Here is a 17,973-nt window from a genome sequence, read left to right as displayed (position 1 = left end):
CGGACCTGATACGGCATGCAAAACAGCGTGCCACTGCAATCGCCAGGGAACAAGGTGGAACAGGTGGTGGGCCACCAACCCAGCCCCCACTCACACACACTGAGGAGTTACTGGCCAGTCTGGGGACACCCTCAGAACAGCATCTACGAACACTATTTGCCATTGTGGAGGTGGTGTCTCCCAACCAATGAGCCTGGAGTTTTCTGGTAAGTCAGTATTGCACATATGGCTACTATATCCCATTTACGCGCATGTGTCACTGTACATTATGTAATGTAACAACATATGCATGGTATGTGGACACACATGCTGCATATTACAGTATGCTACCCTGTGTATGCACACATTTGCATACTATATGCTATTGTACAGGCGAATGTGTTAACATGCACAGTGCACCCTGTGGCTGTCATACAGTCATGGATAATTTGCATACTGCTGTGTCACCCCTATACAGGTACCACTGGCATGCCGCACAGACATGAGTCCGTTGCAGGTGAGACTGTCATCAGTATCAGGCATGTAAAAGCATAGATCTATTTGCCATGTGGCCAGTTAACACTTGTACACTTGATGTTCGTTCCATTCATGATATACAGGTCGCATCACCCATCATTCATACAGGCCACCCATGTGCAATATATACAAACGAAATGATACACCAACATGAAACCAGAGTATTTGTCATTGCTACATGTGTGGTCAGCTGTGCATACAACAGTGGAGGTGTTCTGCAATGGAGGCATATGTACTATACATCGGAACAACACGTGGTACGCAAACAGTACCACACAGTGAGCTGTGATATGGGCAGCCCACAGGAGTCACCATTGTGTCATATGCCCCTGCAATGGGTGCACACATTGTGATGTGCCATCTGACATGTCCCAGACATGTAGTGTATTGGCTGCAATAATGTCACACTATCCGATAACCCATACCCCACATACAACCTGTTGTCTGCATAGCCCTGTGGATGGTGACATATCTGACATCTATGGGTGTATGTCATATGGGACAACACAGACATGTGTGATAGACAGCCATCACACAAATTTGTCCAACACATGCTCACATGGCCATGGGGGATGGCCAAAGATACGTAGCCACACAGTAGATGTGATGTGTATACACCCTGTTTCACATTGTCCACACATGGTCCAATTATAGCCTTAGTTGACTGATTATACAGTTGATGTGGTACACTGGACATCCTAACAGCCTGTGCACAGCCAGTGGAGGTGTCACTGATGTCTGCCATATAAGATGTGCTGAACATCACGCCTGTGTCATAGCATGACAATAGTCACCTCTGCAGCTTCCACAGACATTGACACCACATCAGGCCACATATACTGTACATTTCCCTTGCTGCTGTAGGACATCACCATTAGCTGTGCACCTCGTGTGTGTGGTACAGCAATGTCATGTTGGACATGGTGAATTGACAAGTCCGCTATGTGTGGACATGGTTGACAGGCAGCTAAGACTCTGTAGTTGTTGTGCAGGGGTGTCATCTGTAGGTCCTCCAGTGACCTGTCACATGACACAGCATGGTTTGGTGTGTACACACCTCAGCATCGTGGGTCACAATCCACAGTTATGTCATGGGTATGCATGCAGTTATGGCTATGCAATGTGTACATATTATGCACTGTATAGCAATATAGATGCCTCATGATGCCATGCAATGGCACAGTGTCTGTACTTCACACTGTAGAGCAATGTAGATGGCTCACACTACCCTTCCATGCACATGCACATTTGCTAAACATGCATTCTATCTGTAGGGCATACAGACAACACCGCAATGTGATGGCCATTACGATGCTGTACATGTCAGGAAACCATTGTGTCAGACATGTATGCATGTTAATGCACACGTCAGCAGATTACATGTCAAGGTCACGTCAGCCATGTGTACTGTTATCCTGTTCTGGTCCACATGGTGTATCACGGGGATGCATGCATACTTCCATGATTGTGTGAACTGCATGGCTACTGATATGACACCTGCTTGCTGTATTGTGCACCCCAGGGGGTATGCTTACTAACACTATTAATGTCTGAGCTGCATGCCGTCAGCTGTATCACAGGCATGCTGCATGCCGTCTGTCAAATCACATGCATGGTGTGTGTGTCTGTGTGTGTGTCTCTGTATGTGTGTGTGTGTGTGTGTCTGTGTGTGTGTCTGTGTGTCTGTGTGTGTGTGTGTGTGTGTGTGTGTGTGTGTGTGTGTGTGTGTGTCTGTGTGTGTGTGTGTCTGTGTGTGTCTGTGTGTGTGTGTGTGTGTGTGTATTGTAATTTAGAGTCTTTCTTTGCATTCACAGGTGATGTAGGTGTCCCCACAGATACTAGCAGTGATGAACATATGCATGAGGTACAGGCAGGGTTGTCAGGGGCTGAATCTGCGCCAATGGTTGCAATCCCAGCTATGTCCCCCTCTTCCCCGCACACAGTTCTGCTGCCAACACATACCACATCACCAGTGGCCATAGTGGAAGGACAGTCAGCGTCTGTTAGCATGGAACAGGAACATGCGGTGGCCACAGATGGTGTGTCTCCACACCATGGTGTCAGTGTAATGTCTGCAGATGTGCCACACAGGCATGTGGCCGGTGCTGCTCGTAGGAGGACCTCTGGCAGACATGCACCTGCAGGACAGAGCGCAGCAGCTGGTATCACCAGACGCATGTTCCAGACTGTAATGGCAGCACAGGCACGTGCTGAACGGCAGAACAGAGAAGGGCAGAGGCTGCAGAGGGCTGCTATCCATACCCTAAACAACATCCAGGCATTGACAAATGCTCAACAGCAGATCGCTGATGTTCTAGACAGGCGATTGGGTAACATGGTCGGAATCCTTGACCATGGCATGGCAATCCGCGAGCGTGAGCTGTCTGTGCTGGAACATTTGGTAGGAGTGAGGCATAGGCCACGTGGACATAGGCCAGCTACACCACCTAGTGCAGGTCAACATGAGCGTGCCTCCTCACATGCCTGCTCCCATATTGCCGGTAGCAGTAGCAGTGCAGCTGGTGCTGCGCTGTCCACACCAGGACACAGCAGGCCACGTGGACGTGTCCCTGGACGTTCCCAGTGGGGACACGGATCCAGTGGACATGTGTCATCGGACAGTAGCCAATCTGTACCTCCACCTTGTAGTACCCATGCAACCCCTGGAAGGCACAGGTCACGTGGCCGTGCCCGGACACAGTGAGCTGTCCAACCTGGTCTGTACAATTTAGAGCTGTCAATAATACCCCTGTGAAGGCCTCACAAAAGGCAAAACTGTGTGCACACATACACGCACACAGCAAACACATTTCTAGGGCACCACAACACCCACATGTGTACTGAACAGACATGTCCAATCATATCACCATCCCTTACCCACACACATGATGTCACCCATTGGTGCAGCCTATGCCCCTGGCACACATTATCACCCTGTGCATATGATGAAGCCTGTGCCGCATCCCTCTCATCCACACCATTGGTGCAGGGACATGCTCAAATGGTCTGATGCACAGGGTGAACAGAATAGTGAGATGTGTATATTACATTAGTTGTGTATGACTAGTGAGGGAAGTGTATATTATGTTAGTTGTGTAAGAATGGTGAGAGACGTGTATATTACATTGGTTGTGTACTGTTGACACGCACCAGACATACCATGTAGCACAGGTGTAGCATGCATTGTTATATGTGCAAAACCATGTAGTACAGGTGTAGCATGCATTGTTATATGTTCACAGTATGTGTCTCGGTAACAACAGTAACAGCATGTTGGTAATGATGCCCAGGTTCCCTCCTTATGGTCTACTTGCATGTGTTTACAGGTAGCAGTGTTTGCAGTCTCCCATGTGTAACTGTGGAGTACTTACAGGCACGTTTGGCAATCTCAGCATGCTATACGTAGCGTCAACCGGACAGCTGGGAAGTCTAACATACCACAGATGTCCACACATATACTGATCCAGCAGCCTGTGTGCAGTTTAATAGGCTACAGTGGCTAGAGACGTGACATCCATACCAGGTCACATCACAGGTATGTTGACATGGTGCAGGGGTTGTACACAGCGGTCTGGACAAAGATAACGTTAGAGGCCACTTGATAGCATGAGGCCTCACTGTGTAGCATTAATACCCTGTCACAGTACAGGAACATGCCCACACTCACGGGGTTGACAACACTATAACACACACCCCATAGTGTTGAGGTGAGGACACTTGCCTATGTGGTCATCACCCTCACAGTACTGTGCACCCACATGATGCGACACAGAGAAGGGACATGTACAGGTAGCCAGTACGGCTGAGACCGATGGCATCAACAGGGTAGTTGACTGCATCACCATGAGGGGTTGGGATCCTGTGTGTTCCGTATGGTAGCATACACCCACACTCCATGCACCAGACAGCCATACATACATATACACACACACACACACACACACACACACACACACACACACACACACACACACACACACACACACACACACACACACACACACTGTGGAGACCAACTGTCATACACATACGGATAGCTGATGTGTGTGATACACACACCACACCTGCCTACATCATGCTTTCCACACTGCAGTATGTACAGATGTCTACAACAGTGTACAGGGGTGTGTCACAATTGGGATGTATTCCCCACCATATGTGGCATATATGGTCACACATGCAAACACATGTGGCAGTACTGTGAATGATACACCTGCTATATGATGATACGTCTGACAGACATGCAGCAGTATTGGCCACATTATGTGTAACAATGCTATGTCCGGCAATTGTGCTGCTATATGCACACGGGAGGATGTAAGTGTTACAGGTGTCAAGTGACGTACAGTCAGTAACACCTGACCGCTGTGTAGGTATTATGTCTTCACCGTCAGGTAACAGTAACGTAGTGTACTGTTTGCACATGTAATGGCATGATGGCATGTGACACACCTGTGAGCCGTACCCGGCGAACATCCATCTACACAGGTGGATCACCACTTTACGTACACATATCCATTCATACCTGATGTACATCCTACTGCACTGTCAGTATGTCACCATATACAGGTTTCAATGATGGGGCTGCATTGCAACTGCATGTTGTAGTTTGGCATAGATGAGTTACTTACATCAGCTACTGCACATGCATGGCAGCTGCATGCACACTACAGTTTGCACATGTGTGTTGGTCCTACATGCCTGTCATGTAGCTATGTTTGTATACATTGCAATCGGTGGACATGTGTGTTGACATACATAACACATGGACTGTTGTATGATATGATGGGTGTCATGGGTAACTAGTACAGAGGGAATGTGTCCTCGGTCAACATTGCTACCTTATGTACTGTTGGCATTCAACAGCCATGGACCCACCTCCCATTTGCGTGCGTATAATTGCTGTAGCCACTTGTCTGCACAGAGGACAGCAAAAGCTATGCTATGTACATATGTGTTGTGTGTGTGGTCCATGCACATATCCACTGCAATTACATGTATGACATATCCGAACATGTGTGTTCATTGGTGTACAGTGACAGTCATCTGTCACAGCTGTGTAAGACCCAGGGCCCCTGTTATGTGTAGAGCCGACCTGGTTATGAACAGTGGTATCATTGCAATGCATAACACATGATGGAACCCTGTCGGTACATGTGTAGTCTGCACAGTTGCTGTACACCTATGTACAGTCCACTGGTCATGCGTCACACGGTGTTGTGTTGATGTATTGCTGGTCCAACAACATGGTGGTGTATGAGGGCTACATTGTAGACTGCGGTGTGTACCTCTGTGATCTGCACCTGAGACATCCGTGATGGCTTCTGAGTGTGTACTGGTCAATACATGTGAGTGGCCATCATGTACGTGGGGACAGTAATACCATACTGTGCCCTTCTGTGTTTAGTATCCGTGTGCATGCAAGATGGCCCTTTGCAACTGCTAAGTGTGTGAGCATGCCCAGTACGCCGTTGTGTAGTTGGACACACAGTACATTTCAAACTGTGCCCTTACATGTTTAGAATCCATGTGCATGCAAGATGGACCTTTGCAACTGCTAAGTGTGTGAGCATACCCAGTACGCTGTTGTGTAGTTGGACACACAGTACATTCTAAACTGTGCCCTTATGTGTTTAGAATCCATGTGCATGCAAGACGGCCCTTTGCAACTGCTAAGTGTGTGAGCATGGCAGTACGCTGTTGTGTAGTTGGACACACAGTACATTCCAAACTGCGCCCTTACGTGTTTAGAATCTGTGTGCATGCAAGACGGCCCTTTGCAACTGCTAAGTGTGTGAGCATGCTCAGTACACCGTTGTGTAGATAGACACACAGTACATTCCAAACGGACGTGTGATACTAAGCTCGTGGGCATGGCCAGTGACACCTTGTGCCTCTGTGTATGGGCATGGCCATTGTCATCCTGTATAGTGATGGTGGACATCCAGGCAACAGATGTCCATTTTCAACGTCACGATGGATGCCTACATTGAACACACTGGCTGACTGTCTTGCAGGGTGTACTGTCTGTGGTGCATCCGGTATCTATGTAGTGTTGTTGTGGTGCTTCGTAGATATTTAGTTGCCCCGATCACACCACTGCCGTGTGTTTGTCTACATCTACCTTGGGACAGTAATATGCTTTCAGACTGCTCACTCTCTATACATTCCCTATCGGCGTCCTTGCCTTTGCGGAAGATGTCATCCACCAAGAAGTATGCCTCTGGGAGTGCTGTGTTCAGTAATCTCGGTAGCGCGTTCTGTAAATGCGTATTGCTGGAGTGTGATAAGGTAGTTAGGCGTATATTCGACTCCCAGCCCTGCCAAGTGTGTGTGTGTTTCCTGCAGCCTGGGGACAAGGTAATGCTTTTAGACGCCTCACACCACATACATTCCCTATCGGCGTCTTTGCCTTTACGGATGATGTCACCCACCTAGAAGTATGCCTCTGGGAGTGCTATGTTCAGTAATCTTGGTAGCGCGTTCTGTAAATGCGTATTGGTGTAGTGTGATAAGGTAGTTAGGTGTATGTTCGTCTCCCAGCCTTGCCATGTGTGTGCCTGTGTGTATCTGTGTTTCCTGCACCCTGGGGACAAGGTAATGCTTTTAGATGCCTCACAACACATACATTCCCTATCGGCGTCTTTGCCTTTACGGATGATGTCACCCACCTAGAAGTATGCCTCTGGGGAGTGCTGTGTTCAGGAATCTTGGTAGCGCATTCTGTAAATGCATATTGCAGTAGTGTGATAAGGTAGTTAGGTGTATGTTCGACTCCCAGCCCTCCCAAGTGTGTGTGTGTGTGTTTCCTGCACCCTGGGGACAAGGTAATGCTTTTAGATGCCTCACACCACATACATTCCCTATCGGCGTCTTTGCCTTTATGGATGATGTCACCCACCTAGAAGTATGCCTCTGGGAGTGCTGTGTTCAGTAATCTCGGTAGCGCATTCTGTAAATGCGTATTGTTGTAGTGTGATAAGGTAGTTAGGTGTATGTTCGAGTCCCAGCCCTGTCAAGTGTGTGCTTCTGTGTGTGTGTTTCCAGCTGCCTGGGGACACAGTAATGCTTTTAGATGCCTCACACCACATACATTCTCTATCGGTGTCTTTGCCTTTAAGGATGATGTCACCCACCTAGAAGTATGCCTCTGGGAGTGCTGTGTTCAGTAATCTCGGTAGCGCGTTCTGTAAATGCGTATTGCTGTAGTGTGAAAAGGTAGTTAGGTCTGTGTTCTAATCCCAATCCTGCCACATGTGTGTGTGAGAGTTTCCCACTGCATGACAACAGTACATTGCTTTTACACTATTCACTTTCCGCAGAATCCGTATGGTGTCTTTGCCTTTGATGCTGATGCCAGCTAGCTGGATGTATGCTTGTGTGAATGTTGTGATCTAGTAATCACGGTAGCGCATTCTGTACATGTGTAATGCTGTAGTGTGATAAGGTAGTTAGGTCTGTGTTCTTATCACAACCCTGCCAAGTGTGTGTGTGTGTATTTCTATTTCTATATATGTAATGTAGATAGATATTGATATGTATGTGGATATTAGCACTATAGAATGTGCTGCATTATCTGTACGTGAACACCTTTGATGTACGTAAATCTGTTATGGCGCTGTGATAGTGCATATACTGTGTGCTGTAGTGATCCTGGGTTATAGTTGTGTAGTGACCAGTTATTCTGTTGCTGGGTATTACAAGGGACATTGACAACAATGATAGTACAACACCTTTAAACGGTCGTGTGCACATCTCAGCAACAGTCAGCAGTGGTTGTTACTTTGGAGGATGAGTATGGCTCATATGACAATGTATTACCTGACACTACTATGCAAATCAGGTTAACATTACTGACTCCCATTTATCCACAGGTTGTGATACAGATCCCAAGAATGTATGTGTATACATTGACAGGTGCAGGACTGGAATATTGTTGAATGCATGCAAGGGTGTCCATGGCCAGTAATGGCGATCTGTACAGCCTGGCAGGTACGGTCTGTGACTGTCCCACAACCTCCTGTATATGCATGACACATGCTGAAACTGTGTGCATGCAGACACACTCATGAAACAAACAGCTAGGGCTAACACATACACACACACATTGTATCAACATTAGGCCATGCAAACACTGTTGTCCCTCACACCCACATACTTACATGTTGCTTGGATGGCTCAATGACAGGCTCTGGAAAAGAAACACCATACACTGTGCATATGATGACAACTGTGCCACCACCTGTAATGTGTAACATAGATGCAGGAACAGACTAACATGGTGCTGATGCTCAGGGTGGCTTTATAGCACTGTATTAATGTTAAAATGTTGTTAACACAAAGTGTGATATCCTTCTAGGTGTATGTAAGCAGGCATGATGCATTGCAGCTATGACCATCAATGTAGTACAGTTTACAGCACTGTTGATTCTGATGATTTATTATCCATCCATGTGCCATTTGACTGACGTGTGTAGTATTGGCAGCATGTGTTTCAGAGTGTGCAGTACGTGTGTGATGTGTGTAGTACAATTTTATATATGCTTACAAATGCGTACACTGGCTTACACGACATTACACGGGCTTCAACATGATTACACTAGCTTACTCATTCTTCAACTTGCGCACATGGGCTGACACGCACGCACACATGCTTACTCGGGCTTACAGGCGCGCACAGCCACGAACACACTGTCAGCAGGTTTGCATGAAACTTCAGTGATATCCATGGTGTACACCGTCAGTTTCCTGACTGTACCTAAGATAAATCATAACACGCCTCTTCCACTGATGAGTAACTGACAGCAAACATGTGACACATTGCTCCAATAGGATTACAGTGTTTTATACATACAAACTCATGATGTCACCTATCTTCTACTCTGATAGTCCCCTTAACCTACTCTTCCACTGTAGTGGCTTGGCCCATATGGCATGACAAATTATGATTCACTATCCTCAGCCTCAATTGCATCGGATTGCCTACTAATGCTTGGTTACGTCTCTGACAGAGCGCTTCCGCACATAGCAACCAGTACTCACTAGCCATCTTGTCTTCAGCTTGCCATTCACCTGCATGGCAAACTAACTGTTAACGATAATTACAATGTCTATGTGTATTTTTAATATTTCTCTTGTTTTAAAAGTGCAGCACGTTTTCGTGCCGCTGCGCTACGCTTACACACCAGAGATCGGGGGAGGACAAATAGAGTTTTATTAATTTACAATGGAAAAATATGCCACTGGCCTTATATTTGGCCATTGGCATGCTTCTTCAACTGAATTCATCCTTTATTTACAGCTGACATTGCTCCGTTTAGCTACTTGCAGAACGTAACTCGGTTAACATCCGAGTACATTTCTGCACATAACTCTACTCTTGCATGGACAGCTTACTGTTACATGGATCGCAGATTTACATCATTTGCATAGCTTTCACCTACAAATGGGGTAATTTGCACATCCTAACATTGTCCGTGCAACGTTCGGTTTAGGGGCTGTCTTACATGCCCCTACAGGATATTGCTGAATAGCTCGGCAGACATCTTGCCTTGTTCTACACTTCCTCTACTCGTACACGCTGGCCAAGGCTCCATGACCCCTGGCCTAAGCTTTGCTGTGTGATAATATGTCTATTTGTGGAGTATGCATGGCTGTAGGTATGGTTTGACCTGCTACGTCTGACATTTCTACAAAGCAGCTCCCACCTTCATCATTTGTAATGGTGACAGCCCTATAGGTACTATATATATATATAGCTGTGACATTTGACATGTCAACACATACTTGCCATCAATACTGAACTGACTACTTCAGCGCTTTTCATACCTCCAGAGTTTTCTTGTAATAGTATAGTTGATAATACTGTTTCCTATCACATGTATCTGTTTCTGATACAAGATATATCATTGTATTACACCACTATACACAAGAAGAAATCACAGGCCAGATGCCATTACATTCCTTTTGCAGGACACACCTGCCAAGAGTGTTGTGTTCCTCACAAAAGCCAACAGGTGCTAATCAAAACATATTATGCTATCATCTACCTTATGTGTTCGCCGGTATTTGTGATGTCCGTCAGTGGCAGAACTCACATGCGAGTGTGGGAGACTGGACACTGTATTGGGGACACTACATAACACCCTGAGGGACACTATTAACCTTCCACATTGACTATCATAGGGCATAAGTATTCATTCACATTTATCGAGGTACATGCTTTTGACTTATACATGTTTTGTCATTTGTCATCCCGTCTTTCTTCACACCTGTCCACCTGATATCACTAGCTCTGTACATTTATTTAGAACAAGGTTACCTTCATACCTCTCAACTGTACACATGTTGGGTAAATATCCCAAACTTAGACTTATAATGTTGTTCCTTCTTTGTTATTATTGTGCCTTTCTGGTAAATTAGTGGCAGGTCATTAAGGACTGTGAGGTTAGATAATAATGACAGACATTAGTAGTTTATAACTTATAACCCTCAAAACATTCATACTAATGAATTATCTATTATTGTATCAACGGTCTAACTTTGTCAGAGGAATATTTAACATAGTCCCTATTTGTACTTATTTAAATATGCCTTTGTCCAGATGTCTTATTCTGAAAGGTTGAGAGGTATGGTTACCATCTTATTCGTACGCATGTACGTCCATGATAATCGCTTACATGACACTATTAGTCCCTACATCTTCCCCCAATGGTTTACACAATATCCAGTAGATGGGTTCTTCATTTTTGGAAGGTATAGGCGTGTGCTATACCCACATAGAAATATTAATCACTCCCATGGGGCGGACCTAATAAATCTGTGCCAACCAACACCTGTGAACCTAGGCCCATTCTTGCATACCCATGATTCCCATATCTGACACCCCTCCACAGTAGTCATAAGACATATTTAATGTGAGTGATAATAAAGTATGAAGATACTTCTAAGCACTATCCACTCTCCGCGTATCAGGACATATGTCATACATTCTGTCAACCCATGTGTTATTACCCTTGCAAAAGCTACTGTTGCATGTACAGCTATATTGTAGCTGCGGATGTGACTTTCTTTGCATCGATTATTACTGGCCATTGCTTGTAGACAACACTTTTTGGAGTTCTGCAAAGGATACCTATATCCATGTTTAAATAGTAGAACTTGCAGATTTGGCACACTGGTACTTTCCGGGCAATGGTTTGGAAAGCAGCAGTGTATTTACCTTTCTTGCATGTCTGTATGTCTATCCATAATAGCTATGATGTAGCCTATTTATGTACATGTGTTATATCTACAAGGACAAATGTTTCTGTGTTTTTTATGTATATATCGATTAACGTAATTGTGTGTGTGTGTGTGTGTGTGTGTGTGTGTGTGTGTGTGTATATATATATATATATATATATATATATATATATGTCTGTACATTCTTTCTTTCATATATTTATTTAGTTTAAGTCTGTGGATATATATCTATACACAAATATATATATCCATATATAGATATATAAATAAACGTGTAGAAAACAGCATTCATTTGCTGAGCTGTGAGCGGATTACACACGCGCAGACGCACTTGCATATCCTTATTGTGGGTTACATATGTTTACTAAGTCTTTGTGCTTACGTGGGCTTTCTTAATTGTGACAGTACCAGTACAATATCTGTAATCCAGTTAACGGACATATGCGAAACACACATTCACCATTACATATTTAAATGTCTTTACAGCACACACGCATTCATTAACTCATATGTGCTGAAGTCGTAGTTGACCTGGGACTGCATTCACGTTGGCCGGATGCTGTAACCACTATACTATTGGTGTTCTGACTCATTTATATGCATACCCATAGTACACAGCTACATTAACATACGCCTCACCACTTCACTTACAACACAGGCATCCATTCTCCTGCTGGGAAAAACACGGTACTACATATTACACATTCCCTATTCCCTACTGCTCTGGACCCAAGCTGCATATTTAATCAATCCAAGGATATGCAGAACTCCAAGGCTTATAGTCCTGGCACATACAAGTCTTTGATTGTCAGGGTGTTCCTGTGGTGATCTGGGTTTAGGCTTGTCTGCCTGGTGAACGGAACTGCCCTGACCGAGTTCAAATGTCAGACGAAGCACATGGACAGCATTTGTCCATTTTATAGAGGTTTACCTGTGTTTACAGACACAGGTCTTTTGGCACCTGTCAGCAGCTTTTTATGTTGGCAATACATAATATGGGTGGGGGTGGTTACAATACATAATCCACGGTGAGAGGTGTTCCCATTCACATTTGACTATTTCCTGTATACTTTCATATGAGGATTATTATTTTGGACATGAATTAACTACAAGTATGCAGTGGTACAATAAACAAATGTGAAGGTTTGTTACTCTAAATATGTACGGACCTCTGTAATACACTGTTGTTTTCTGGCAAATCAGTAGCTAGTCATTAAAGACTGAAGTCAGAACATAATGACAGACACTTGTGTCTCAGACTTCATACTCTTCAGGAAATTAATGCCAATGTACAAACTGTTATTCTATCAACTTTCTCAGTTTCTTTACAAATTGTCCATACTTTTGGGCCTTTGTCCCACTTTTATTCACGGCTTTGTCCAGATATCTTTCTCTCAGAGGTTGACAGGTATACGTTTATTCACGGCTTTGTCCAGATATCTTGCTCTCAGAGGCTGACAGGTATACTTTTATTCACGGCTTTGTCCAGATATCTTTCTCTCAGAGGTTGACAGGTAGGGTCGGTCACACCTACACACACATTAAGTGTCCCTCACACAGTAGATCAGGGTTATCCTGTTTACGTCAGTGCCTTCATCACCCATATACCATTTGCCACTATGCAAATGTGTGCAATATATTTCTGCTTATTCGTGTCGGGACACATGCATCACGGGCAAGTGTTTGATCCTGGGTAGTAGGTTATGCATGACCACTTAGGGCTGGACAGTGTCGTACACCTCTAATGCACATTCCAACTTCTATCCAGATATCTACAGGACTGGACTTCGTGTCTTCCATTCTAATGTTTACACAGGTAATGTATCCCATGAGGGATATTCAAAAATTGTACCGATCCACAACAAGAGGTATATCGAACATCGTTTTGGAGTTACGAAAATGTGCTGAGGTCGTGTACAATCCTGCAACCGCCTAGGGTGACACTACCTACTAGATATGCCTAGTGGTCACTATGTGTAGCTGTGGCTGCACCACACCAGTAGGCCAAGTACGGCTGGATTTGGTGGACGTTCAGGTACGGGAGCGGGTTGTGTGATGTGGAAGGGATGCTGGGTAGTCCATTATGCATCCAGGTGTGTTGCATTTGTTATGGCCAGTTCCATCCAGGTGTGTTGCATTTGTTATAGCCAGTTCCATCAGGACCAATCTGTGGGTATGTGCCGGTGACATATCTATACATTTCTATCGCACATTTCAATATTCATCTGTTTGTGGGATTGTGTTCTACAGTATGGCCTGTCTGGTTGTATTGCAGCTGTTTATACATCTGTTTGTGTTTCTTTCAGCTTCACCCGCTGCTCCCTCATACACCTCCAGTTCACCTATTCTGCATACGACACAGTATCGCCTTGGAGGATTGTACCATTACCCATCCACCCCACACACACAGATTCCTCACACCCCATACATCTGTGCTTTGGTTGTTGGCCCATGACACGGCCAGAGTGACACATTGAATACCCTACATGTGTCTGGTACCTGTATGGTTGTGTGGACTACCCTGCCATGTTTGCTTTCCACATGCTATATCTCACGCACATAGGTACACGCCCATACTTATCTTTCATTACATGTTTGGTATACCCGGGTACTACCCATTCGACTGTGACACATACTGACAAGTTCAGCTTGTACCGCTGACTTCTGGATTTTGGTGGCCTGTTGTACTCATTGGTAGGATGCCACCTTTTCCTATGTCCAGGATGGGATATATTCCGTACACATATCCGAATGTAGTGGACAACACCTCCACACAGTCGAAGGTAGGGTTGCCACCTTTTCAATTGGCCAAAGTGGGACATTTTTGGTACACACATCACATTTTACAGGCCGACACATACCCATGGTCAGTTCACAGGATAGAACTTAGACTTCTTGCCTATATCAAAGCTTATTCTTGTAGCAGTTCAGTTGCTTATTCTGTTTCTTATAACATTTATGTAATTTAGATACAGAAAACCTGTTTAATGCAACTATTACATAACGTATAGGGAATAATGTTGTCCTATAATCTCAGGACATTTGCCATTGTTACAGGTTTTTGTCGGGACACAACTGCCCAAGGAGGAACTGACGCTTGCAAAGTGGGGCAGGTGGTAATCCTAGTTGACGGTACGGATAATACTGTTCCTTTCAGCCTACATGTATCCTTATTGTTGTGGCTGTTTGCATGCGCCTTCTGTTTCGTTTACATGCTTATTCTATTTCCTATCACATTTGGTATGTGAAATACGGACATACATTTTGTATGTGACTATTACATGCCTTGTGGGATATAATTCAGACATACGGTCGCTAGATATCTACATTTCTTGTGTATTTTGTTATGGACACATCTGCCCAGCTGTGCACCCTCCCTCACATTATGGGTCAGCTGGTGACCCTCACCATTGGGCTGGACGTACCTACTGGCGGATCACTAACATATGATGCATTTCACTTCCACTTGGTATGGCTATCTACACTGCGTTGGACTATGGCCACACGGTCTTCCATGTCATTTGTTCGTGGGATAGGGACCCGTTATTCCCCACCGTGCATTTCTGTTTGCTTCGTCACTTTGTTTTCGCAGATACTTTCTTGCATGCTTTGCATACGTTTCAGTATCCAGGGACACTGACGTGGTTACTATCTTGCAACCTGTTATATGCAAGCATTTTAGGTTGCACATTGACAGCTGCCATTTCCACGCCTCCATACGGCACTTCGACACGCCCTATGCACTCGCGCTCCTTTCCTGTGCACGTGGCTGTGTCGGCAGCGCACCTTCATTACTATGCATTTGGCGCTACTGTGCCATCCTCACACCGCATGGTCGGCGCAAGCCTAATGCTGGCCTTGCGCCGAGCTTCATGAATCCCGGGGTATGTTAAGTTTGATGAACAAGATAAAACTACTGCAGCACATTTAACTTTATAAGGAAATTTTATGGCAGATTAAGTTGAATGGAACTGTTCAACCAGGATTAAATGAGAGCTGTTCATTAGCTCCCATTTTAAAATTGAAGTATTATGATACTTAGATGTATGTGTGTGGGGGGTGGGGACTCACTTGGGTTAAAATTAAATCTCTGTGTCTTTAATTGTTCAGTCTTTGGTGGTCATGTGATTTTTTTTAAATTGTATAATTACTAAGTTGAGATTGACTTAATTGTTCTGATGAAGTTCAGTATACACTTGAACCAAAGTTCTTAACGAATTATTTGTGGTGAATAAACATATTTTCTGTGGAATTGTGCTGTGACTTCATTCATTGCTTCTTGGCTTGCTGTGGTTACTGGTGTATAACCTTGCTGTATATGCTAAGCTTACAGGCTTTGCCCAGATTGGAAAAGAAAAAAAGGTAAAAAAAACTGTATCATTATATTTTATATGAGCAATATTTGTGAGATGAACCTGAATTTCTTATTTAATAGAAATACTGAATTAAAATATCTGCGACAAAGAAATTGCTTTGGTAGCAGACCAAATTCTTCCTAAAGATCACATGTGCATTAGACATCTACCTACACAATTGACTTTGAAAAATGCATATTTACTGAGCTATAGAATAAGAATTAATCACATACAGTAGCTGTTATATGCTATGAATTGCTGCATTTATGTAATTATTTATTATTCTGATGTTCTATATAAAAACCTTTTCACAGAGACCATTATGATATTTGGGCAACATATATCAAGCCTTCTGACTGTTTATATATGTACAATTTTAGCATCTCATGAACTATTTTGATATAGAGCTGGATAATGCTTATAATTTTTTTTGTCCATGTTTGGCGTCTCGTGACAAGTAGATATTAAGTTTTGTTTCATGCAATTTTTAAAAATTCTTTTAACAAATCCATTTCAATATTTTTTGATTTCTTTAATCAGTAATTTATTTCATCACATGAACAGGTGGGTATTTAAATGCTTGTTCTTGGTACAGTCAATATACACTGAGAAAGCTCACCAGGCATGAGCAAAACTGATTTGCTTTTTGCCCGTGGAACCAATAAATATTATTGCAACATTCTATAAATACTGTTACATTCTGCTTTGAACTTCTAGAGTTCTGTCAGGCACCAAAGTAGTATAGAATGACTTATTATTTTATTTATTTAACATTTGTTTACTGGGAAAGTCCGATTTGGAATTAAGCCAATTGTAGCAGAGGCCCAGGGAGAAACTCTCCAGACACATGTCTTTGTGACATGGGAGGAAACCAGAGCACACAGAGGAAACCCACATGAATGCAGGGATGACATGCACACTCTATACAGAAGGTACTCCAGCTGAGAATCAAACCAGAGAACCTCTTGCTGTGAGGCAACAACACTACCACTGCACGATCCAAAGGTTTAATGCCATGGACAGGATACGAACCTGTGCAGGGAAACCCCATTGGATTTCGAGTCCAATGCCTTAACCACTTGGCCACCGTGACTTGCAATATTTGAATTTATTAGAACTGCTGCAAGGCCTCAATATTTTTATGATACCTTTCTTTTTTTTTTCAAAACAGGTTTATTGTTTTAACATACAAGAGAAATATCATAACAATTTTATACAAGTAATTAAAAATAGATATGATTATAACATTCAACAAAACAACTAAAGTATTTACAAAGACATCCACTACAATCAGATCAATTAATTAAACTAAAATACCATGCTATTGAAATTAGGATTTTTTTAACAAATTTTGTAAATTATCCCATACAATATAATAAGATGTTTTTCTAGTTGTTCTTGACCTAATTGTGTTTATTTCCATATGGCACACTATATTCATAACATTTTTAAATTCATTGAACGAAGGAGGTGTATCTGAAATCCAATTTCTGGTTATTATTTTCCTAGCCACTGCTAGAATAGACCATAACAAGGGAAGCTTAACCTTTTTAACACTTTGAGGTACAGGTGTATTGAATAACATAAGAGATTTAGAAATAATGAAATTATCTGTAAAAAGAGCCTGCAAAAATTCATTAACTGACTTCCAGTATTCTTTCAATTTTATACAGTCATAAAACATATGAGCCCAGTCAGCATTAATTTCTACATTACATCTCTTATATAAATTATCTTTATTATTTATTTTATTCATCATCAAAGGTGTATAAAAAGATCTGTGTAAAAATTTCCATGTATAAAGTCTCCAGACAATGGAAGACGTAGTTCTATAGGCAGATTCCAATATATATTGTTT

The 17,973-nt window shown here is 43.3% G+C and overlaps 1 non-coding gene across 1 annotated transcript; it reads right to left on the bottom strand.

The window, feature by feature from the left end:
- Positions 1 to 17,126: 17,126 nt before the first annotated feature.
- Positions 17,127 to 17,208, bottom strand: TRNAS-CGA. Its single transcript has one exon. It is a non-coding gene; the product is annotated as a tRNA-Ser (tRNA).
- Between the last annotated feature and the right edge of the window lie 765 nt (positions 17,209 to 17,973).

This window comes from Protopterus annectens, chromosome 10.part0, assembly GCF_019279795.1.
Source record: "Protopterus annectens isolate FY-2018-M chromosome 10.part0, PAN1.0, whole genome shotgun sequence".
In the NCBI taxonomy this organism is placed as follows: domain Eukaryota; kingdom Metazoa; phylum Chordata; order Ceratodontiformes; family Protopteridae; genus Protopterus; species Protopterus annectens.
This window is presented reverse-complemented; position numbering and strand designations above follow the sequence as displayed.